Source organism: Sarcophilus harrisii, chromosome 4 (assembly GCF_902635505.1).
Source record: "Sarcophilus harrisii chromosome 4, mSarHar1.11, whole genome shotgun sequence".
NCBI classification, from domain to species: Eukaryota; Metazoa; Chordata; class Mammalia; order Dasyuromorphia; family Dasyuridae; genus Sarcophilus; species Sarcophilus harrisii.
The window spans coordinates 399,484,852-399,511,007 of record NC_045429.1 but is presented as its reverse complement, the minus strand read 5'-3'; positions in this window follow the sequence as shown (position 1 = coordinate 399,511,007).

Sequence of the window (26,156 nt, the reverse complement as noted above, 5' to 3'; positions counted from 1 at the left end):
GAATACATTCCCTGTGTGATTTTGAATAGATCACTTAATCTTCTTGGCTTTAGTTTTCTTATTTTAATTTTGGAAAGATATAATTTCTAGAAGCCCTTTCAATTCTAGATCTACAATCTAATGCAAGATAAGAAATGTTTAGAAACAAATAACATTTCAAGCTTAATTGGGTGGCTGACAGAGATATGTTTGTGCTCATCAAGAAGTAAATGTGTCTAGTGATGGAAGGTTTTATGGAAGTCATGTTTTTGAGATATAATTTAAAATATGGGTGGGAATTCAACAAGTGCAATTGCAGGTAGGACATTCTGGAAGAAAGGAACTTCTTTTCTAAGATTCAGAAAGAACACAGATTTTGGAGAAAATAATCAAAAATAGCAACCTTTAGATACTGTAAAGAAAAACCAATAACTTTTAGTAACACTCTCACCTTATCAATGAGGTTTAATGTAATGAATAAGCAATTAAAAGATGACTTCATTTATTAGGACAAAAAAGGATTCAGGGATTTTTTCTAATTTTTTTTTTTAATTTTCTGAGTGTGGAAAGGAAATGTCCTAGCCAAAATGTCAGTTTAGGAGTATAACCGGAAACTAGGAAACATTGAAAAAGTGTCCTAAATTTCCAGGATAAGTAATTAGCACTTGCAATGATGAAAAATTTCTCAATAAATGGAAAAGGAGGAGGGGTTGGCAATCTGAAATTTCTGAAGGCTGAAGTGGACTTATAAGAACAGAGTAACAGCCATTCATTCACATTTACATAGTGTTTTATTTTGCACAAAATAAGAGATATAGGGCTTCTAGATTGGTCTTGTGATTCATACTCTGTTCTCATCAATTAACCTCTCAATGCTGGAGGAAACTTTTCAAGTTTAGGAGTAGATGCTGACCTGCCTTACCAGAGGGAGTTTCCTATAACAATGAAATCATAATTTAAGTCCCTAGCCCTGTCTCTTGTGTTCTATCTTAAATGTTTTACATCAAAAGATTGCCATGACAATATCAAGGCATCTAACCAAATTTGTTAGACCTAAAATAAATTATCAGACATTATGGAAGGCTTTTCCCTGCATTCTTCTTGAATGATGGCAAATATTGCAACTTTTTTCTTTCTTCCCTTCTCACTTTTGCCCCTCTACTATTTCAATCCTGTGAAGTATATTTCAACTCTGAGCTTCTGCAATTCTGTGATTCTTCTTCATCTGGAATCTTCATTTTTCAGGGAAGGAAAGACAAGCATTTGTCATACTGATGATTGTGCATGATTAATCTATTTCCATTTGAATCACTTCAGTCACTTCCTTTATGGTATCCATCTTTGGTTTAGCAAAGTAAAGTGCATGCTAAGCAAGGCCTCTCTAGTATAACTGTGTACTTTCCAGAAATAATGATAAAATAAAAAATTCCTACACAGGAAAATTCTTGCTTACAAGAACTTCAAAAAGTTTGTTTTTATACAGATTGCTTGAATATTTACAAAAAATATTGTTACAGATTCTCTAAGCCATGATTGAGGGTAGAAATTATGTCATACTTTAACTCACCATTCTTGCTTAAAAAAAAAAAAAAACAACAACCTTTACTGCAAAAGTATATATGTTTCATTAGAATTAATTAAACCAATTCACAAGATGACAGCATGGGAAACTATTAATAATTCAATTCTTTTAGGTTTCATTTTTTTTCTTTATACTTTCATGTTCCATTTCTGTCTTCAGATTTTTGGTGACATGGGGGGAAAAAGTCATATCAGGGGAGAAAATTCCAATAAACACAATTGTCCTTTGAAGTTACCAAATATGACATTTAAGATACCCCCCCAGTTTTACTCCTCTTTTAAGACAGCAAAAAAATTCAACTGATGACATTTAAAAAATGGTAGATGTCTTTTTACTATAAATGTTTGATGTTTTACTATTATTTTAAAAGATGTTTTACTCTAGGTATTCCTTGCTGTAGTCTGTACTATTTTAATAGCTGTTACCAAAGACATGAAAATTATTTATAGTTAAAACTTTATATGTAATGGGAGGGAACAAGTTCAACAAAAATAATATTTTTCTTCCTTCATTTTCCTTTTAAGTTAATCAAAAAGTAATTAAGTGTATATTGTGTGCTTAGTACTATACAAACTATTGCATTGTACTGACTTAAAGAAAATGATTTCTTGCTCTTGAGAAGTTTTTATATGTCTAAAATATATACATAAATATATATATTCATTTGTATAAAATATTTACACATATATAATAGATATGGATATTTATACATATGTATATTCACATAAATATTATACATTCATTAATATAGATTTGCATCAAAGCAAAGTAATTCTGTAACACTAAAAACAGCAGAGCAGATGCTGATCTGCATATGTCACCTTTCTCCAGAATCTCTGGCACCATTAAGGGATTTGGGAGGGATCTAGGCTTTATCATTGATTAAAAACCCAACTGATTATGTTCTTTCGGTTTTAGTGCCCCCAACCCTAGTTCCATTTAATCACTTTGCTTTTAGAATAGCATTTACAAAAGAATATTTCCTTCAAAGTAGCAAGAACAAATAATTCAAGATGACAACTTGGTGATACATATTTGGGCTGCAGCCTTGAATTTGGTCTTTTAAAGGGAGAGCCAAGGCAGAAGTTGAAGGAAAAGAAATTAGTTTAGTTTTGGATACCTTGAGTATAAGATGTCTATGTTACATTCAATTTGAAATGTCCAGTGGGCACATAGCTATATAAAAGATTGGAGGTCAGTAGAGGTTAGGGTTAGAAGAATAAATTGGAAAATCATCAATACAAATATGATAGTTTGATCCATGGAAGTTGAGAAGACCACAAAATTAAATTAGATTCCAAATATTAAATTAATATAAAGAGATAATTGAAGAGGGCTTAGGAGAGAGCCTTGGTGGACATCCATAGTTAATGGGATAACAATCCAATAAGGAAATTAACAAGTTATGATTAGATAAAGAGGAGAATCAAAAGATGTAGTGTCACAAAAGCTTAGGGAGAAGAGAATATTAAGAAAAAGATGATTGACAAGGCTTCTGAGGAGTCAAGAAGGATCAGGATTGAGAAAAAATCATTACATTTGGTGATTAAGATTTCATTGGAAAGAATAGTTTTAATTGGATGGTGAAGTCAGAAGATAGACTCCAGAAAGTTAAGGAGGCATTGCGAGGAAAAGAGTCTACCTCTTAGCAGATGGTAGCAAATGTAGAGATGCAAAATTAAATAACTAGTTAGAAAAACACAGAGGTAGAATGAATATATCCAAATGGCAGATTATTGTGGTATACAGCCAAGCATTGAGAGAAACAAAAGATGATCATAAAAGACTTCATAGAAAAAAGAAGGAATTAGAGCATTCTCTACATGATCATGATCAAACATCATGAGCAAAGGGTCAGTCTACGAATCTTTTAAATAATACTCACAAAGTTCTGCAATTGGAACAGACTTAAAAAATAATTTAGTCCAAATTTTTCCCATGGAGGAATAAATACATTTGAACATATCCAGTGATTAACCTGGTAAAGAGCCACAAGAGAATGCCATAGAGGAATCAGTTGAATATGCTTAAGGCTATTTGGTTTGGAGAAAAGAAAATTTAGGGGACAAACATTTTCTGTCTTTAATTATTTGAAGGTAATCATTTGAAGGTACATAATTATTTGAAGGGAGTAGTAGACTTCATCTCCTTTCCCTCCAAAAAGGCAAAAACTAAAACAATGGACAAAAGATATAGACAGCCTCAATGGTCATTATATATGCATTGATTTTGAGAACTAAGGGTCCTTATATTGCATATATTGAGGCCTTTTCATTTTACAGAAGAATTGAGGCTTAGATATGTAAAGGGATATTTTAAAGATCACACTGGTTCGTAAACAGCAGACCTGGAATATGAACCCATGTTTTTTTTTTTTTTAACTCCAAATTCATTTATCTTTGTTCTCTACTAATGTACCTAACAATTATTGTAGCTGTTCAATTGTGTCTGAAACTTCATGACCTCACAGACTATAGCACATCAATATTGTTTGTGAAAGGAAAGGTTTATAGTTAGCACCTTGAAATAGGATTTTCTTGGCGAATTTGCTAGAGTGCTTTATTATTTCCTTTTCCAGGGAATTAAGTCAAACAGAAGTTAAGAGACTTGTCCAGAACTGCATAGCTAGTAAGTGTATGAGACCAAATTTGAACTCACATCTTACAGCCTCTAAGTCTAATACTCTATCCACTGAGGCATCTATTTGCCCTTCCAAACAATAAAGTTTATTGAAAAATAGAAAAGGCTTTTTTGAGAGTTAATGGTTTCTTTTTTTCTTAATAGAGATCTTTAAGCAAATTCTGAATGACCATTTATTTGGGAGAGCATAGAGGAATATCTTGATAAGATATAGGTTAGAGCAAATAAAACATCATGTGTGTAGTAGATAGAGAACTGACTTTGGAGTCAAGAAGTCCTGCATTTGTGTCCTGCCTCCAGCATATACTAGCCATATTACCCTTGAACAAGTTATTTAATAAGATTCTATTATTATGTCATTCCTAGAACGAAAATCAAACATCATTGCTAGGAGTCTAAGGAATTTAAGCACACACTTTACTATTATTATTATAGATGAACAAGGAGAATAGGAATTCAAGACAAGCTAGAGGACCTGACCCCAATTTGCCATCTGAATAGTTGGGTCCTAGTTAGCTTTCAGAAGCTCTAGATAGGTAGGGATCCCAGGGAGGGAATATAGATTGAGAATTAGTATCCAGAAGGCCAAATTAATGAAAGGGATCAGAAAAAAAATTAATGAAAATACAGGAATGGGGGTAGAAAACTAGGTCAAAATTCACATGTCCAATTCAGCCATATAAGCACAAACAGTACTAGAATCATAAATCTGGATTCAAGATTCAAGCTGGGCATGAGGAAATGCAATGATATATGATAAGGCGTCTAACTTATTCCCATTACAAATAATGCCTGATGATGATTTTTAATAAATGCTTTGTTTCATTAATTTAAGGAAAAATCAATTTATACCAATACTTTCAAGTGTTTTTTAATAGAAATGAGTAAATATCCCATAAACTAAAAATTAAATAAAATTTTAAAAAATAATGATATATGGAATATGAGACTGGAAATATACTATCTCAAGATGGAGGGCAGGTGTGCAAATTCACCCTAGAGTAAATCAAGACTACTATGACATTGGTCCCAGTATAGGGACCATCTGGTTTCTACTCTGATTTTAGATAATCCTGTTATGAGCAAATAGGAGCTGATTAATGAAAAGGACTACTGCCCCATATGCAAGTATCCACAGGTGCTATGTGATTGCAAAGAAAAATCAAGTATCTTAGAGCCTTTTCATTGTTAATTTGGAAGGGTTCTTATGGGAAAGGATTGATTCTTTCAATATAGCACATTGACCAAGGATCCTTTTATAACTGGAAAACTGTCACCAACTTGCTAATTCATTTTGGTCACCATGAAAGATATTAAAATAATTTTCTCTTTTATTTTCTCCCTTAGAGGTTCTGAATTTATCAGTAACAAAATGCTTTATATATTATAGCATATACTCTCTTTTTTGCTTTAGCCACAAAAATGAGAAATTATTCTCTTTTGAGGATTAATTTTTTAAAATGCCTCATAACAACTTTAATGATAATAGCACAGGATATTTTCTTAGATCATTCTTTCTTTTATAGATGAAGTTATATAATGAAGACCCAGAGTATATATAATTCTCTTCCTTGTAGTTCATGTGTTTCCTTGATAAATAACACCATAAAAATAACCCATTTCAATGTGTTTTTTGCTTCCCTGTATTATTAAATTGTGATTATTAAAGGCAAACAGGACATAAAGCAGGAAGACATATGCTTACTAGTGATCTTGCCACTTGCCTCAAATGACAAAATATACAGGGAATACTTATCTATAGACTTCAAGGTACTAACTATAGACACTCCCTTTAAGAAACTATACTGTACTAATTGCATTAAACTTCAACATATTAATGGGTGTTTTCCATGAGGTCCTTAAAAGAGATTCCTATATTAATCCACATAGGAAAAACTAAATGCATAAAACTGTCGACTGCAAAATATAATTGAAAAACTGGTATAATGAGTTAGTACTTATACCTGGAATAATCTCTGAAGATGGACCTAAAATTGTTGGTCCTAGAATTGACCAGTAGAAAGAAAACTTAAATTTGGGCATTTGGGAGTGCTTTTAATAATACCCAGCCCCTCCTCAACACCAAAACATCTCAACACAAATATTCTAGTGATGCAACAATGATAATAATGAATGACAATAATAATAATAACAAATAACATTTATTTGTTAGTACCTACTATGTATCAGACACTGTGCCAAGTGCTTTACAAATATTTCACTTGACCCTCACGACAATGTTGGAGGTAAGTGCTATTATTAGCAGCCCCATTTTACAGATGAGGAAACTGATGCAAAGAGTAGCTAAGTGATTTCAACAAAGTCACATAGGTAGTTAGTATCTGAGGCCAGGTTTGAATTGAAGTTTTCCTGACTCGAGGCTCAATATCTTTTTCAATGTACTACCTAGTTTCCTGTGAATAACAAGTGTGAATTCTTCAATAACATAATTTCCAAAAAGTAAAAGCTATAGCTGACCCAAAGGGCAATTGAGAGACCCATAATAGGTATAAGTTTGCTGCATTACATTCTCAACAATGACCTATACATAAAAGTTGAAGTAAGAATAACTATCAAATTCATGTATTAGTCAGAAAAGTTAGATTGGTCATATAGCAAAAGTGAGGGATAATAAGTCATTCCAACTATTCCAACTATCGCTCACAAATTTCAAGTCATTTCAGCTATTACTCATAAAGTAAGAAAAGCCCTAGAGGAAAACATCCAGCACAGTAAGGCCTAAATCTGATATATTATAATCAGGGATATTTCTATAAGATATCCCGACACCCACACACACACACACACACCTTTTTGATGGAGAATGGAGACATGAGCCAAATATATTTGTATAAGTGATTACCGCCCCCCCCAACTTGTTCTTTATGGTAGAAAACCCACCTAAACCTGCAAATATAAATATACATACATATGTTTGTGTATGTATGTACTATATGTAATATTTATGCATGTACACACATATATATATATAAAGTGCATGTATTGATATGCATAAAGTATTTATTTGAGGACAGAAACAGTACACAATCAACTTAAAGGATCAGTAACATCTTTTCCCAAGATGTAGTTCATGAGTTGAGATAGATTTGGAAAAAGACAAGAACTCTGAGGAATAGAGGTGTAGGAAAGACATCAGAGATAGCTCATAGAAAGACAAAAATGGGAAGGAGATAGAACTCTGAAATAGGAGAAAAGCAAATAGTTCAATTTGTTTAGAACATGGAGAATTAAAGAGTTCTTAAATGGAATAAACCTAGACATAAGAGGCTGGAGCTAAGCTGGATAGTTTGTACTTCACCTTTGAGACAATGCCCGCAGAAGCAGATGATATGATTACATGTAATTTAGGAAGATTGTTTTGACAGTTGTGTAGGGATTTGAAAGGGGAGAGATTAGAAGTGGTTCCAATAATAGGTTGATGTAAATAGTCCAGGTAAAAAGTAAGGAAATCTTAAACAAATAAGTTGATTTTTGTGATTGGAGTTTTTTTTTTAGTTAGATGATATGTGAGAGCTAATGATGCAAAAGAATGCCTGTTGTCTTTTAACAACTTGAAGTGGTGAAAAATGGTAGCTAGCCTAGGAATCAAGAGGATGGAGTTCAAATCCTAGCTGATACTGTGTGCATGACTGCCCAAGCCTCCAGTTTGGGGCTGGAGGGGTGGGAAGTACATTGAGAACTCTGATATGTCAATTGTCAGTATTATTTTTATAGCATCTTAAAAAGCCAGAGATTCTTATAATTCATTTCATGACAACACTGAGTTCATACTCCCAAAGACACCTTTTAAAGTTATTTTTTCCTTGGGCACAGTACCTTTTTCATCTTTGGAGAAGTTCACTTTTCAAACATTCTTCTAAAGGAATAGATAGCAAACACTATTGATCCTTTCCATCATTTATTTTGGAAACCTGGCCATTCATATTTTTCACTTTCAAGGAGTGTTATTGCACAAAACTGGCCTTCCCCATGGCAGGTTCAAAGCAGCTTCTTTCCCAGGATACTTTAAGCTAAGGCAATCTCAAGTAATGTGACTTTTAGGCCATCAAAGTTCAGGGAGTTCATTATTGTCTTTTATTTCACCCTTTATCTCCATCCCAAGGTGAATTGAGAGCTGCTATTATAAACTTCCCACTAAAATAAAAGGGAGAAACTTTAGCTGAATTGGGCCACATTCTCAACTCCTGGGAGAATTGGCAGATCAAAACAGCAATAGCAAAAACAATTTGCATCAAAGAGCTTTTTCACTTATTATGAAGAGTAAGATGACTCATCTCATGAATCCTGATTCACCAAAAAAATATGTTCTATAATAACTTAGATAAGTAATAGCATCTCTTTGTGCTGAATGGTGAATGTATCTTCTACTTGAAACTTTTAAAAGCTTATCACGTTATAGACTTCCATGTGGCCAGACCCAGAAGTAGCAAGTGAACAGTATCAGTATTCTACTGATAATTTTAAAGGCCTCCAACAGATTGGTTTAAAACTCTTGTATTGGGATTTTTAATAGTCACACAGGATAAGTAAACATAAAGAGATTGTAGTTGGAGCTATTAGAGGGGACATCCAAAATGATGAAGTAACAGATCCATTATTTTCCCACCCATTTATTTGAACTTTCCGAGACTTCAAAATCATGCTATCTCTACTGCTAATTCCCCTGAAACTACTCTCAGCACTTAGGACTTCCTTGCTTTTAAATAGCCTACAACTCTGTGACCTGCTCATCCTGCAATATTCCTCTGTAAGATCCATCTCTTTTCTCATTTTGGTGATTTTCCCCATTATCCTTCATTTTGTTGAAGGGTTAAGACAGTCTGACTTTAATTCTCCTGTCCTTGTCCTTGATATGGATTTCAAAACCAGTCAGGCACACATTTCTCATTTCTCACTTCCTCCTCAGCTCCTGTTTGTGTCTTTTCTTCCCCATTAGAAAGTAACATACCCAAGAGCAGGGGTTGCCTTTCTTTTACTTGTAGTTGTATCTTTCCTTCTTTCTCTCTCTCTCCCTCTTTCTTTCCCTTCCTTCCTTCCTTCCTTCCTTCTTTCCTTCCTTCCTTCCTTCCTTCCTTCCTTCCTTCCTTCCTTCCTTCCTTCCTTCCTTCCTTCCTTCCTTCCTTCCTTCCTTCCTTCCTTCTCTTCTTTTTTCTTCCCTCTCCTCTTTCCTTTCTTCCTTCTTCTCCTCTCTCCCTCCTTTCCTTCTTTCTTTCCTTCCTTTATTCCAAGTCACTCAGAAATAAAGGCTCATTTCTATATCTATGGGTAGCAATGGTCTTGAACTCACTTACCCAAAGTGAGGCAACCCATATTTCCTCTCATAGTTCTTAAGTTTCACCAAGGTGTTAAAATGCCTCCCACCAGTGCCATATATATGATATATTCCATTGTTACCTCTACTTTTAGTTTATAGTAATTGTCATCCTGATTCTATTTAACCAATAAGTATACACCAGCTTTTACAATGATATATTTACTTTGAAGTTATAACATAAAGAGAAGCATAACCATTCTCCCCAATACCTAAGAGCATACTATATCACTCCAATCCCATGCTTTAGGAAAATCATTTTGACAACTGTGTGAAGGATAAACCCAAGGTGGGGAAAAGTTGAGGCAGAGAATACAATCAGAAGCCTATTGTAATAGTACAGGTGAACATAATGAAGGCTTAAATTAGATTATTGACTAGGTGATTGAAGTGAAGGAAGTATATTCCAGAGACATTGTGAAGGTAGAAATATGACAACTTTTTGACAACTGCTGAGATATATGGGGTGAATGAGAATAAAGGCTAAAGTGGGATACCAAAGTTGTGAATGTCAGTGACTGGGAAGATAATGGAGCTGTCCATAATAACAGGGAAGTTCAGAAGAATAGCATTTTGCACGTGTTGAATTTGAGGTGCTTATGCTATATGCAGTTAAAATAATTGACAATGAGAGATTGGAGTTCAGTATGTACAGGTAAACATGTATGTATGTATTCATACATACATATATATATATATGTAGGTATATTATATGTGTGTATAACTACATACTTCTACAAATACCTGTACTTATGCATATCTATACATACACGCATGTATGTATGTATGTTTGTATGACTGAAGTGACCAAACAACAAACACAATAGAGTGGTTGTTGTTTAGTCACTTCAGTATTGCCTGACTCTTCATATCTCCATTTGGGATTTTCTTGGCCAAGATATTGGAGTGCTTTGCCATTTTATTTTCTAGTTCATTTTTCGGTTGAGGGAACTGAGGCAAACAGGATTAAGTACCTTGTACAGCATCATCTGGTTAATTACTGTCTGGAACCAGATTTGAACCTAGGAAGATAAGTTTTTCTGACTCTAGACCCATAATTCTCTCCACTGTGCCATCTAGTTATTTATATCTTTATCTGTATCTATACATATATACATATGTGTACACACATACATTATCCACACACACAGAGAAAGGAGAGAGACCACACATATATGTATTTATTTGTGCATATAAATATATATGTATGATGAAAATTGAACCTACAGAAGATAATAAAGCCACTGAATCAAATAGAATAGAGAGAATAGCCATTATTGGATGTTGTATTGGAAGAAGTTGGAAGAAGTATCACACAATCCATTTATCCTAACAAGTACTCAAACAAAGATCTAAGAACAGTCATTCAGTCAATAAAGGAAAAGTAAGCACCTACTATATGCCAGAGTCTGGATAGTGATCAGAAAAATCTGGGGAAAAAAAAATCATAGTGGGTATTTACCAGCCCAAGATTACATATTGGTGCACAGAATAACAGCTAGCATATTAAGACTTGGATCATTAGTAGTGTCCAAGCTTAAAAGAAGAGAAATCAGGAAGTGGATGGATTGTTTTCTGTGACTGACTCAGTCATGGACTCACAACAAGGCTAGATCAACTGGTCCTTCTGATCTTGCTGAAAGCCCACATAAGTTACTTACTAGCTTCAGCAAGATCAGAAGAACCAGTTGATCTAGCCTTGTTTTAAAACTAGAATGAATCCAAAATAAGTTAATGCATTCATGAGGCAAAAAATAAAAAAGAATGAAAAATTAGAAGAAATTTTAAAATATCTCAAATAAAAAAATCTTACCTGGAAAATAAATCAAAGAGAGATAATTTCAAAATCATTGAACTGTTTTAAAGCCATAATTTTTTTTTAAAGTTTGACTAGGAATCACTGAGCAAATCAAAATCCATACCAAAAAAGAAGTCTGAATTTCATATTTTATGAAATTATGAAAGAAAACACCTTAGGCCTACTGGAACAAGATGTCAAAATAAAAACAGGAAGTGTCTACCAATCATGTACTAAAAAAAAGTGGAATGTTCTAAGAACATCATTGTCTAATCCAAAGCATATGAGTAAAAGAAATAAAAATACTGCAAGCAACCAAGAATAATTCAAAGGAACATAAGCTAATGCATAAAGCATAGAATATTGTTGAAAAGAACATTCCTGTCCCACAAACCACTTCTTTTTTTATATAGAGGGCAAAATAAGAACAGGAAAGCTTGAAACTAGGAGAAATAGAAATTCACAGTTATGATTACAGCAGTAAATGTGAATGGGATAAAGTTACCCATAAGACAGAAAAGAATTGCACAATTAATTAGAAAACAAAATCCAAAAAGGTGTTATTTATAACAAGTGTACTAAAATGTTAGGATTCCTACTGAATTAAAACACAAGGTTAGAGAAAAATCTTCGAAGGAACTCAAAAAAGCAAGGATTGCAATCTTGATCATAGACAATGCAACAGCAAAAATAAATTTGAATAAAAGTGATAAACATGTAAATTACACTTTGATAAAAGATATCATAGTCAATGAATCAATTTGAAAATTTAATCAAAATGATCCAAATTGAGTGACATCTAAACACTCCAAGGAAAAGATAAGCCAATTAAAAGGAGAAATAAATTACAAAACTATAGTAGTATAGGAATTTTTTGAATCCATCTCAAAATTAGACAAATCTAACCAAGAAATTAACAAGAAAAAAGGAAAGGACCTGAACAAAATTTCAGAAAAGTTGTATATGATGCATTCCTATCAAGTTATCAATTTGAAATATATATACACATAGACACACACACATATATATAAGTATATGTACTTATCTATCCACATGTATACATATTTGTGAAGTTTGTATGACTGCTACATCAGCAAATTTTGGGAAAGTATCATCCACAAATAATATATTCTCTCTCTCTCTCACATAATATACATATATATTACATATATGTCATATATGTAAAATAGCTATAGATGAGATTTACAAAAATTGACCATGCATTAAGCTATCAAAACTTTATAGATTTAGAAAAGTAGAAATAATAAACATTAATTATTGACCATGGAAATTATATTTAATAAATTCCTTTGAAGAAAGGATTAAGATTATCTGGAGACTAAAGAATCAGTGGGTCAAAGAGTAACTCACAGAGGGGCAAGTAATTGATGCTATGGATAGAGCACCAGCTCTGAAGTCAGAAGGACCTGCGTTCAAATCTGACCTCAGACACAAAACTTCCTAGCTGTGTGACCCTGGGTAAGTCACTTAACTCCAATTGCCTCAGCAAAAAAAAAGAGTAATGAATTTCAGAGAAATGAAAGATATGATTATTATTATAGTGTCAACAATGAGAATATGCTTTTTGGTTGTCAGTAAAAGCAGGCTTTAAAGGAAAATGTTTATCTTTAAATACTGTTGTCAACAGAAAAAAGGACTGGCCAATGAATTCAGCTTATGACATTAAAAAAAAAACCCTAGAAATAAAGTTAACAACAAAACCAATTTAATGCCAAAATAGATGACCTGAAAAATCAAAAATGCTATTAATAAAAATTTCCCCAAAAACCTTTTCTCTTATTTTTTCTTCTATGTCTAATCATTTTATAAAATTTCTTATTTTATTCTTGTGGTGAAGCTTAAGAGATATGAATTAAATCATATCATGATCTTGAAATTGCAAAACTGGTTAAATGACCAAATAGTCATTAATATTTTAGTCTCAGCTTAGAAGGAGATTGATAGTTGAATTCCTAAATTTTTTTTGTCTCTAAGTAGTTTAATATTTTTATCAATGACTTTTTTTGAAGGAATATATGATATGTTTATCAAATTTGCAATGCTACAAAAGTAGGAGGCATAGCTAGTACATCAAATGATAGAAATACTCCAAAAAAATCTTTACAAGTTATAATATCCTTGCACATTAAATTCCATAGCATTTAGTAAACATTTATTAAACACCTGTTAAGTGAATGCCATTATACAAGGTACTAAACATAAAAAGGCAAAAATAATATTTAAAAAACATGGATTTTATTGGGAAACATAACTTATACACAAATGTACTAATAAAGGCAAATATTGAGACCTATACTTATTTTAATAAATTGGTTCCACAAACTGTATATGGGTTTGTATGGAAAGGATTTTCAGTACACTGAAAGCTCAATGAGTATCAGTAGTGTGATATATCAGTCAACAACAACAAAAAAAAATGGATACAAAATCAAACTTTATCAAGAGAGGCTGAGGCCAAAAGAGGGGACACTATGATCTTACTAATATTCTGCCCTGATCTCACCATATCTTGCTTATTTAGTTTAAATCTTGATACACAGTGTAGAAAGGATACTGTTAAGATGTGGAACATTCAAATAAAAGCCTCAAGCTTTTACCATATAAGGATTAGTTAAAAGAACTGGAGAGCATATTAATAGTAGACATGCAAAATGACTTCAAGAATTGCAGGGTTGACACATGAAAAAAGAATTAGAATTGTTCTCCTTGGCTCAATAGAATAGAAGAAATGGGTGAGATTTGCATAGGAAAATCCTTACCCATGAAACAAGGAAAGCTTCCTTATCATTAGAATTATCCAAAAGTGGAATGGATTATGCTGAAAAGTAGTTAAGTTCCCTTTCATTGCAATTCTTCAAGAAAAGATTGGTTAATTACTTGCTAGAAGTATGTTATTATTATTGAGTCCTTTTAAGTCATGTCTGACTCTGTGAGCCCATTTAGGGTTTTCTTGGCAGAGATGCTGGGATGGTTTGCCATCTCATCCCAGCTCATCTTACAGATGCAAAACTGAGGCAAACAGGGTTAAGTGACTTGCCCAGGGTCATACTGCTAATAAGTGTCTGAGACTGAATTTGAACTCATGAAGAAGTCTTTGTGATTCCAGACAACAGTCTATCCACTGGGCCACCTAGCTACTTAGATATATTGTAGATGGATGCTTTTTCATCTATTGTTTAGATTAGAGATGGACTTTAAAGTTCCTTCTAACTCTGCTATTTTGTGAAATATTAGCAGTTCAATTATTCTTAATAACTCTAGTTTAACTTTGAAATACATTTTATTAATAATGAATTTAGTGGCTATAATTATATAAGGTAATGATTAAATCAGAATTAAGAGCTTGCTAACTAAAGACTCAACAGGTTCCTTGAGTACTTATTTTCTGTGTAGAATGTAATTGTAGAAATATGAATTAAACATCAAACACACACACACACACACACACACACACACATACTAAATGACTTTAAACTGGCTTGTAACTGGAGCATGTCTGAGTGAGGAGGAAAATCTTTTGAGTTTCTGTAATATACCAAGCTGACACATAAAGAAAAAATATGAACTTGTTCATGGCAACATCTACAGCAACTAGCTAGCATAATTCATTTTTGAGCCATAGACTCAGAGCTAGAAAAACAAAATAAAAGAAAACTTTGGTGGTCATTTGATTCAAATCCCTCATTTTTCAGATGAGGAAATTGAGGCTTAGAAGAGTTAAATGCTTTGCTGAAGGTCACACAAGTTGTAATTGAAGAGCAATGATTTTAAATTAGATTCTCTGACTCCCAAATTGAATCACACCATAGAATTTTAGAATTGACCTTTGATTCCTAGTTGGTGCACATCTAAAAAGGAAAGCAGTGATCACAAGGAACCAGCCTGTATTCATCAAGAATATCTGATCTATATGACTCCAGAGGCCATATTTCAGAGCAATATAAAATACCAGAAACACAAATTCAGTATAGATACAATATTCATCACCATCGTCGTCATTAGAGCTTTTTAATGATGTAATAATATGCCGTGGATTTCTGTCAATGGTTCTTTAGACAGAAGATAGATAATTATTTGGGTATATGCTATAGTGAAAATTCATGTTCTCCCTATCATTTGGTTTGGTATAGTTTGGATAACATGGCCTCCAGTCACTTTTAACCCTATGAATCCACTGTGAGCAATATACTTGTCTCTGTTCATCACTCCATATTTTCTCTATTCCATGCTAACCCTCTTCAGTTCTTTAATCAATCCTAGAATAGCAGTTACAAGTTTTCTCACCCTCTCATTAACTTCATACTATAGTTCATAAACTGTCTCTCCTCACTATCATACCCCAGAATTCACACAATATTACATGTTCATTATGAATAAGGTAGAGGGCAATGGAGCTATCTGATCTTTTGCTCATAGACAAACAGGAGGAGTCCTTTACTAGTCTTCTCAACTTTGAGTGCTTCCATCTCTATGACTATTTTTCCATATACTATGTATCTTGTATGTACCTGTTTATATACATGAATAAAAAATGCCTAGAGTAGTACATACTGAGATATTCATGTGTTTTTTGATGCTTTTGGTTTTAATATGATTAATTATCCTAATATCAAATTGTGCTTATAACCCAAATATAACAGGTATAGTGAGTAATTACTTTTAGATAAATTACAGTAATTTCTTTAACAATGTTATTTAAATTTTTGAATTGATATTCATTAATTATATAGTTCTGTAGTTCTCTTTCTTTATTTTATCCTTCCCTGGTTTAGATATTAGTAGTATATTTTATTTGTCTTATAAGAAGAGTTGGTAATGTTTTTTCATTAACAATCTAAATAAATGAATGAGAGAAGTTTAGTAAGTGATTACTGTGTGCCAATAACTGTACTTAATATGAAGGACATAAATAAAGATAAGGAGAGAGAGATAAAAAGAGAGAGAGAGAGACTATAATAAAGGTGTTTTGACTGATTAGATACAAAAGAACATATTCCAATTTTCTCTTTAAAAACAGTTTCCTTCCTGATAAAATACCTTCCTCATTTTCAAAGCTCTTTGGAAATGAATTCCACTTTCATTAAAACCCAATTTCCTCCTACTTATGCAGACACCTTTAAAACTTTTTTTCAAAAAAATTTGCATAATTTGAGAATTTAAATGTTTTATTTTTCATTTGGAGACCATCTTATATTAAAACATTTCTGAATATGCATAGAAGATAGCTAAATGCTATGGAAATACATGCTATATTACTAATTAGCCACCATTTCATTTAAGCAGAAATCTTTAGAGTAATAATTTATTTTTCCACATATATAGTCACCTCTTTTAGAAATTCCATATGAACAACAACAAAACAACAACCAAAAAAAAAAAAAAGTCATTTAATTCCTTTTCTACTTTGAATCCCCAAACCAAACTTACCTGAAGTAGCCAGATTGTTGGGCAAAGGTTAATAGAATCCACATTATTAAACAATACCATATCTTGATTACTTTATTCATATCTGCTGTAAGATAAGGGCAAGGTCTTGTGCACTGAATATCTTTGTTTCCCCCTCTTTTTCTCCCTCCCACATCCAGTCTGATTATTTGGTCTTTAGAAATATTTTGAACACTTGTCTTGGCTTTTAAAAGGGCCCCAGATAAATATAATTATCTATATCTATATACATATTCATACACAAAGATTTATACATATGTGTATACATATTATATTATACATAGCTGTGTATGTATAATATTCTATATCTATGTATTTAAGTTGCTTGTGAATAAGGACTTTTTCCAGTCTGTCCTCATGTCTACTGTACCTAGAGCTGAGCGTGGCACATAATAGGTACTTTAAAGATACTTCTTAGTTGGATTGGATGGGATTTAATAACAGTTTTTAAGTATCTGAATTATTATTTTGAAGAAGACAATAAAAAGCTATTTACTAAGATCATAAAGTAAGAACAAAAATAATAGAGAACAAAAAAAGAATTTATAATTGTTTTTTTTTTTTTTTTACCAGATACTACAGTAGAATCCTACAATGTTTAGTTAAGCCAGTCCTTTCACAGACAGATGCAATCAAATTGATAGATATTTCTGGGTCTCTGAAGATCTTAACATCTTGTCAAAAGGCTAATTGGTTCAACCAATAGCAGATGTCAGAATAGTTCAGAAACGATTCTATTTTTGGACTTGTGGGAATAGACACAAATCAAAAATACAGAGCCACAATGGATTATTGGGAAAGGCTGTGGAATCTGCTGTTTTTCAGGTCTTTACAAAGGAGGAGTCTGATTTATGTAATTTTGTTGGCAGGTGTAACAGGAGTGAGCTATACGCTCTTTCTTTCTCTGGATTTGTTCCAAACTGGTGGTTCCATAACTATATCTGGACAACATCAAAATATAGATTTTTTAATTCATATCAATCCAAATATTTAGTGATTTAGAACCAGCTCTGAATTTTTAATAAATATTGGCTCCTATTATAGTTTATAGAATTTATTTGAGCACATGATGAGAATCACCCAGGAAGAGTAAATATTGACATTTTCCAGTCTGCACTATTGTAGTGAATACCACCATAAAATAAATCACAGATGTATAGATTATTGGAATATTATTATCTTTATTTAGACATGGCCATTGATCACCTTTTGTTCTTTCTCTATTGCCTGGCTGAATAATTTGTCATTGCCCTCATTAGGATAATAGTACAAAATTAGTTTTTGTCATTAATTTCGTTTTTGATAGAATGAATAGTCTAAGAGCTTTAGGCCTTTCTTCTTAAGACCCATTTTTCTTTCCTTTAATCAATGTCACAATTCATCTCTGAATTCAACACATTCTCCATTTTTCAACTGAATTGAGGGAAGATTTCCATTTAACACAGTATTGCCTATAGTGGACCTCAATAGCAAAGGTACAACTTGGATCTTTGACGTCACAGATCTGTTTAACACTTTCAAAATAAAGCTTAGTTTTAAAGGAAAAAAAAAACTGTAACTGTCTCAGTAACTCTGTTGTAGCCACTACAGTCCCCTGTTACAATTTTTTTGCTGTAAATTCTGATCTATTGGTTATTCATGGTATTTTTTCCTGTATTTTTGAAATCTTCTATTCCTTGAATGTAGCAGCATAAACTTGCTCACAAAAAAGTTACCCCTCTATTGAAATCATTCTCAACTTCTTGCTCACTGGGTAAAAGAGTCTCCACTCTTTTACAATAGTAGACTGTGCTTTATTTTGATTCATAAGTTCAATGTTCAAGAAACAAAGAAAAACACACCAAAAAAAAAATCTCTGCCTTACAACAGAAAAGTGTCTTTTTTAATTGCTTTTTTACATGTGTAGAAACATCAACCCACTAAAGAGGAGGGTTTTTAGAAAGCATCTTCATAAGCCTTGTTTCATCTTCTTGTCCCAATGCTTGGTATACTCTGTGCTAGTGTTCCTTAGGTCTAAAGGTTTAAAATTTATCCTTGGATATCATTTTATAGAACTCTCTCATTGGGTAGATGAGAAAACTGAAGCCTAAAGAGTTCATCTCTTTGGGCTGTACTCAGTCCAATTAAATCAAGTAAACTTTTTTTTGCCTTGTTAATTTGCTGATTTATTTATTGTTTTTACATCACTTTCATACATCTCTCCTCCTAAAGCCTCCAAGAGAAACATCCTTTCTGCCAAAATTAAAAAGAGAGGAAAAAAAGACTAATCAACACAGAAAATAAGTATGACATTATTTGCATTCTTTCCCACCACTAGCCTTCCTCACCCTAGAAAGAAATCAGGTATTACTTATCATATTATTTCTTTGGACCCAAGCTTACTCATCATAATTTCATAGCATTTTTGTAATTTTCTATGTTACAATATTGTTGCGGTCATTGTGTGTTTTTTCCTGATTCTGTGGGCTTCACTCTGCATCCTTTCATATAAGTCTTCTGATAGTTTTCTGTATTAATTATATTCATTGATTTCATTCTTACATTAGAGAAATATTACACTATAGTCATGTGCCACAATTTAGTCATTCCTCATTTGATAGGGATCGATTTTGTTTCTTGTTCTTTGTTATTAGCAAAGGTGCTGCTTTACATGCTTTAGTTCATCTGAAGCCTTCCTTTTTTATCATTTCCTTGCTTAGAATATATGAATGATTCCCCTTAATCCTGGGTAAAAATGTATTAGGCTTTAGCAAATTTCAAATTGCTTTCTTGGATGATTGGGCCAATTAACAACTCTGCATAAGTGCATACGTGAGTCTGTTTTTCCTTATCTCCTCTAACACTGGACCACACATTTTGCCATTTTTGCCAATTTTCTCTGAATATGAGATAAAACAATATTAGTTTTGTGTATATTTCTCACATTATTAGCTATTTGGAATAATCTTCTATATTATTGCTTTGTTGCAATTCTTCATTTGGGGAATTTGATTATATTATATGACCAGTTATTTACTGAGGAATGGCTTTTGGTCATATATTTCAGAGTTCCTTCTATATTTTGGAAAGACCTTTATAAAATATATTTTATAACAACGGTGTTTTCCTAGTCTATGACTTCTCTTCTTAGTAAAGTTGTATTAATTTTGAACATACAAAAGCTTTTCAATTGCTTACAGTCAGTATGATTTCATTTTTCTTTTGTTAACAATGTTATCCCTTTTTGGTTAATAATTGATTTTAGCCATAGACGTGAATTATATTTGATTTAATTCTCTTCTAAGTTTTGATGGTATGATTTTTATGTTCATATCAGGTATTTATTTTTACATTATTGTGGTATGTGATCTAAAATGCTGGTCTATCAGCATATATGAGTAAAAGATAAGTTTTCTATGCTAGCCCAATTAATTTCAATGAAACAGGCCTAAATTTTTGATTCAATTAATCTATCAATTAAAAGTGAAACTAGTGAAAAGTCCTTAATCTAGGGGTAGTTAAATGTTTTGATCACTGATAAGGGAAGGAAATACCGTGTGCTTGGTTGAAAAAAAATCAAACCTATCTCTGTGTCAATGTATGATGGAGTAAACAAGTTCATAATGGAATATTCCAATAGCCAGCAAACCTAATAGTGGAACAACTCCAAGCAAACCCCTAAAGGTAAATCACTTGCAGAGGAGTAGAGATTTCTCTCCTCTCTTGTCCCCAGGCAACTGTGAAAGTTTGGGAGAATTATTAGAGCCATCAGAGATCTCATAGGTAATTAGAGGTCCATAGCAGTTATCCAAATACAAAACAGCAATGTTTACATAATTGCAGTTTTTGACAGAAATGTATCATTGGGAAGTGAGACATGTTAAGTACAAACAAGTCATCGGAGAGTGACTACAAGGTGTAGACTCTTGGAGTCCAGCAAGGGCAATTTCATGAGGAGTCGTGAAGGGGAGAAAATAATTTTTAGTAAATAGAGGCTGTAATTTATCCTTTGCACTCAAATGCTGTCTAATTTAGAAACTACTGTGCCTTAGGAACCTTATGTATGCAAGGAGAGACTGTGCCTCAGGTTGGGAGAATATTTCTGTCATTGTCTTCTTAGTAAATGTTCTTACTAAAAGAAAAGAAAAAGTAATAAATAGTTAATAACGTCTCATTGAATCATCAAACATCAACATCACTAGAGAATCCCCATGTCCCTCAAGATTACTCTTAGATTTTGGGGGAATTAACAATCCATCCTCTGGGAATCTTGCTCACTAGTGCCAGGAGAAATAAGGAAGAGCTTCCAGAAGGGATGTTATAAAGTGCTGGCAAACATTGCATTCTCTATCTGTGCTCTGTTCTATCCTCTTCCTCTTTCACCATCTTGGATCAACAAACTCTCTGGATTCTTAACTTTGCTTAAATCTATATCATGACATATTTATACAATCTCCATTGAGACTTTTGACAACACCTTAGCTTTCCTGCTTTGGTTTTTCTGTTCCTATCCCTAGACAACTCTGTCTTCAATTAGGCTAATCACAGTAGGGCAACAAGAAAATTCTTAGCTTCTTCCCCAAACACTATATACAGCAGTGTATGTATCCCCAAAAGAGTGTAATTTTGCCTTCACCCAATGTTTCAATATAAAACTAGCAATAGCTTTAAGGAAGAGAAAGGAAAGCAATATGGTATATTATAGGAAGACATCTAGATTTAGTATTAGAACACCTAGATCTGAATCTCAGCTCTTCTAAATATTACCTGTGTGACTCGGGTAACATTTTGTACCTCATTGAACCTCAATTTCTTCATCTATAAAATGAAGGAGTTGGATTAAATTACCTCTTAACTTCCCTCTAGCATAGATCAGTGATACTGCAATGAACTCTTATTTTGGAATCAGAGGATCCTAGAATCACAGTTCCAATTCTAGATCTGTTACTTAATTGTTGAAATTAGGAAAATCATCTTTTTCTATATAATAAAGGAGTTGAAAGAAATGATTATTAATAACCAATGATTCTGGGGAGATTCAGATTTTCTTAATCCTCATTTCAAGACCTCAGTCTCTGAAGATTGAGCTAAACTTCTTATGGAGACCAGACTCTTGCAGAGTAGCCATTGTGTTCTGTTAAGAATTAAGGCTGGATGTGTGTGTGTGTGTGTGTGTGTATGTAAGGGAGAGAGAGAGAGAGACAGAGAGACACAGAGAGAGACAGAGAGACAGAGAGAGACAATCAGAGAGTCAGAGAGACAGAGACAGAGAGGAAGAGGGAGAGGGAGAGGAAGAGGAAGAGAAAGGGAGGGAGGGAGAGAGAGACAGAGAGACACACAGAGAGACACAGAGACAAAGCAGAGACAGTGAGACAGAGACAGAAAAACTGACAGAGAAACAGAGAGACAGACACACATACAGAAGAAAGAAAGAGAGAGAGACAGAGAAAGAGAAAGAGAGACTTACAAGCGGATGACATATTCAAACTTCAGATGTAATCCTCATTGAAATATCCATTCTCTCATCATTAACCAATTAGAGTTGATTGCCATCCTTTTGAAAATTCTTCTCCCAAAAGAATATGTAAGCCTGAGTTCACTGTCATGATGGTCTTTGGTTTTATTAAAATGCTGACATTATTAACAAAATTATTTGATTACCCAAAAATTATGTCTCTTAGTCCTTTTGAAACATTCACAGCATTGAGATAGATAACCTCTATAAATCATTTTAGCCTATATCTTGTGGTTCTAATTAATAGTAGTACACTCTATAACTTAAGTCCCTTGCATCTATTGAACACAAAGCCAGTGTCAGTGTGGAATCATAACACAAAAGCTTTTCTGGGAGATTTTCCAGGGAAGCACTGACCCAGCTCAGTGAAGTTGGGGAGATCTGATGAGATTAAGTCGCAGCCCATAAAGCAGAACTACTGCCAACAAGGGGCCACTAAAGGAAGTGATTGGGGCCATAGGAGTAGAACAGAAATGCAAAGTTGGAGAATGGTAATTCAGCCTTTGGCACATGGAATGGGGCCTCTATCAGCTGTATCTTGTGAAAGTTACTGTCAGTTCCTGTTAATTCTTGAGTCATTTGAAATTTTGAAGCTACTCAGTTTGCACCAAAGCAAAATAATCCCTAGGAGAATTTCACGTTGTTGTCCCAGTTTGAAAATGTGGGGAAGTAGCTTATTCATTTAGCCTGTGTTCATCTGAAAACAGTATCTAGCTATCAGACCTATTGGTCTACTTAGATTGTGTGCTCACTGGGTAGAGATAGTGCTTAACTGTTTTTACTGGGACTCTGGGTTTAAATAATATAGATTACAAACCACTGGACTTTGAATGAGCCTCATATTATTTACTTTATTAGAAAATTAAGTGTATGAATGACTTATTTTATGCTTCTGTACTTACCCAACCTGTTTTGATCTGTTGTTTATGTATGAATATACTTAGTAAATACAGTGATTATTAAGAAAATATTTGAATTATTAATCTTCTTTGCCAGAAATTGAGGCCCAGTGAAGTATGATAAGTTGCCCAAGATCACACAAGTAATATTTAGAAGAGCTGAGATTCAGATCGAGGTGTTCTAGTGCTAGATCGAGGTATCTTCCGGTTATATACCACATTGCTTTCCTTTCTCTTCCATAAAGCTATTGCTAGTTTTATATGGAAACATTGGGTGAAGGCAAAATGACACTCTTTTGAGGATGCACACACCACTGTGTATAGTGTTTTGGGAAGGAGCTAAGAATTTTTTTGCTGCCCTACTGTTGTTGAGATCCAGAAGGGACCCCAAAAGATTGGAGGTCACAGACCAGTGCGCATGAGATGTCTCAAAAGAATTTGCAGTGAGTAGCTAGATGACCCTGGGCAAGTCACTTTACCCCAAGAGCCTCAGGGAAAAAAAAAGAATTTGCAGACTTGAACTCATCTCCAACTCAAGGGGCAAAGTTTATTGTAATTGCAATTTCATTAAATCGGTCTAAATTACAAAAAAAAATTAGCAAAGAAACAGAAGCAAAGAGACACATTTATCTAGTTCTTCATGTCACTAATATGCTAATTTTATGGCCCAGAGGTAAAATCAAGGAGTAGTCTCTGGAATTTGGCTACCACTGACCAACAGATTATCCATCTGATAGTTAGCAATGAACTGAGAGTGGTAACTTCACTATTGTCTCAGGAGTTTGATTTGTAGGACTATTCTGAGGCCAGAAGACTAGAATTTTCAGATTGGGTGTAGGAGCCTTCTGTTATAGATTCCAAAGCCAGCAGACTTAGAATCACTGACTTATTATTAGAACAGAAGCCCCCTACAGTTAGGGGATCTTAAAATTATTTTTGTCTCTCCTGATCATCACTGTGATTAGTTTGAAGACAGAGTTGTCCAGGGTAAGGAATAGGAAAACTAAAACAGGAAAGCTTAGGTGGTGTCAAAAGTCTCAGTGGAGATAGGATATGTGTGTCATGATGTAGATTTAAGCAAATGTTCTGTATTTTCCAAGCAAGATTTTTGAAGTATTGTAATGCCAGAGAAACTGAGGCAGGAGAGAGATTAGAGAGTTTTGAATATTTTATTAATTGGAGAGTATAATTGACTGGACAGGACTCTTGTCTTAAATTATCCAGTCAGACAGAGATAAAAATATACTGGGACCAAGGAATCCATGTTGGTCCCAGGGCTGGAGGAGACTGTCATCTCAAAGAATCAAGCATGGTGCATCCAGCAGCCAGCCTCCAGCCAACTTTTTAAATACCTTTTAGAAACAAAGAAGGGGTAAGAAGCACGGGAAAACTTCTGTCAGGATTGGGGGAGGCCATAAATCCTAAAAACCCAGAGACAGGATGTCTGAATACACAAAGGTAAAGATATCAGTGAGGTATCTTGTAATATTTTAGGGGGATATTGTAAATTCTTGAGGACAGAAAGAGTCAGGAGGTCTACTCTCATGTTTATCTTGCTTGCATTAACAATTTACAATCCTAGAGCAAATAGCCCTCAGTCTTAATGGGCCAGAGTGTGGTTTTACAGCTTAGGGGATTGAGACAGGACAGTTAAGGAAACTGAGACAAGGGAAACTAGTGCAGGGAAACTGAGCCAGGACAGTTAAAGAGAACTGTGGCATAACGGTATATTCCAGGAAGAATGAAATGCCTTCATTATGTTAATACATTGAGCAAATTCTTTAGGATACAGAGTAGTACAGTAGGAGAGAATTCTGTGTTTAGAGGTAAAAATTATAGTTCATATCCTAATTCTGACATTTCCTATGTGATTTTAGGCAAGTTATTTTACTTTTCAGGATCTCAGTTCCTCACCTATAAAATGTTCATTTATCAGATTTTGATTACCCAAAATATCATTCTGAGACTTTCAATAATCTATGAATATGATGTTTTGAACAAAGTCAACTATAAAATAGAAATAACTACAGAAGTGGGGGGGGGTGAAGTTCTCTTCCAAAATTCTCCCCCAAATCATCAACACATATGTGTTTAATCACCGCAGCACATTGTACATATGTTTGGGTACTTAATAAAATGTAAGCAGAATTGAAGTGGGAAAATATAAAACAAATTGCTAAATTTATATTTCATATTTGTTTCAAGTTACTCAGATATTACGGAACAGTTTGCAAGCATCCTTTGGATTGACATTCATGTGCTTTAGCAATAAGAAGTAGCAACATATCTAATGTGAGAAATGGATGGGCATTTTGATTTCCACAGTTATGAAAATTAAATTGAAGAAATGAAACAAATTAGGAAACTGAAACCCACAGGGACCTCAAAATATAATCAAAGGTGGAGGTTATCTTCCAAAAGAATGTAAATTCCTTGGGGACAGGGACTAACTTTTGTAATCAGGGGTGATCACCTGAGATTTGAAAATAATTTTTTGTTTTGGCTCTCTCCTCTTACATTTCCCCTTCCGGAATACAAGCTTCTTTAGGGAAGGTACTGCTTATATAATGAGGGGTGGAGATTCATGTAACTTATTATGTAATTATGTATAATTAATGAGGAATCAGGAGAGGGACTTGTGCTTCAGGATAGGAAATAAAATGCTGCCTTTGGAGTTTCAAAGGTGTGTCTACTCACTAGACATCTAATTCTTGCAAGAATGTAAAATAAATCTTTCCTGCATTTGTCAGTGGAGTTCTTGGTAAGATATTTTGATTCTTACACTAATCTCCAAGAATCTGCAAGATTCTCTAATAACCTCTAATTTCTTAATAATTAATAATATCTGAGAAACAATAACAAAATCATAACTAATAATCTCTGAGAAACAAATTTGTAGCTAAAAGGGTCATTTGTGGAGAAATGAAATTCAAAATGTTTTCCCCTGTGTTTAATGACTAAAGAAG